The following is a 990-nucleotide window of genomic DNA, read 5'->3' on the forward strand; positions in this document are numbered from 1 at the left end:
ATTTTAATGAAAATTTACAGAGACTTTGGATTTCCATTTATTCATTGTTGCACTAAAAATAATTTTTATTATGAAAAATGTTTAAATGTGCAGAAGTATAAAGAATAGACCAATCATCTTTGTTGTTATTGTTGGTAGATGTCATTAACATAACAACTCATAATGACCCTATGAATAACAGCTTTGAACCTTGCCATAGCCGCTCCAACCTCACAATTTTTGCCATGCTTGAACCCATTTTTACTGTCATTATCCCAATCCATTTTGTGGAGGGGCTGCCTCTTTTTCTCTGACCCTTCACCTTTCCCAGCATGATATCTTTTCCAAAGACTGGCCCCTCCTGATAACATGCCCAAGGTATTATGGGAGAGGAAGTTTCACTAACCTTGCCTCTAAAGAGCATGCTGTTTGCCCTTCCTCCAAGACAGATTTGTTTGCTCTTTTCACAGTCCTTAGGATGTTCAAGAATCTTCAACACAACAACTCAAAGACATCAGTTTTTCTTCTGTCACCTTTATGAATTTTCCAAGTAATTTAAAAGACCATGGATTGGATTACATACACCTTAGTCTTCAAACTGACATCCTTGGTTTTTCACACTTTGGAGAGGTCCTTGACAACAGATTTTCCCAATTTAATATGTCTTTTGATCTCTTGGCTGCTGTTGCCATGAGTTTTGATACGGAACCAAGTAAAATGAAATTCTTGACAACTTCTCAATCTTTTCTCCACCAAGTCCTCTAGAACCAAAATTGTGAGTCCATTCCACTGAAATTTAAAAATCATCTTAAGAATAGGTTTGAAGCACTGAATACCAATGGTAAAAAACCAAATGAGTTGTGGGTTGAGAGAGCAAAAGTTCACGAAAAACAGAAGAGAAAGAAAAGACCAAAATGAATGTCAGAAGGGGCTCTGAAAATTGTACTAGAGCTTGAGAAGACAAAATAAAGGGAAGAGATGCTAAAATAAAATACCTACATAGAAGATTTC

Source organism: Elephantulus edwardii, unplaced genomic scaffold (assembly GCF_000299155.1).
Source record: "Elephantulus edwardii isolate Elephantulus edwardi_28Jun2011 unplaced genomic scaffold, EleEdw1.0 scaffold00065, whole genome shotgun sequence".
NCBI lineage: Eukaryota > Metazoa > Chordata > Mammalia > Macroscelidea > Macroscelididae > Elephantulus > Elephantulus edwardii.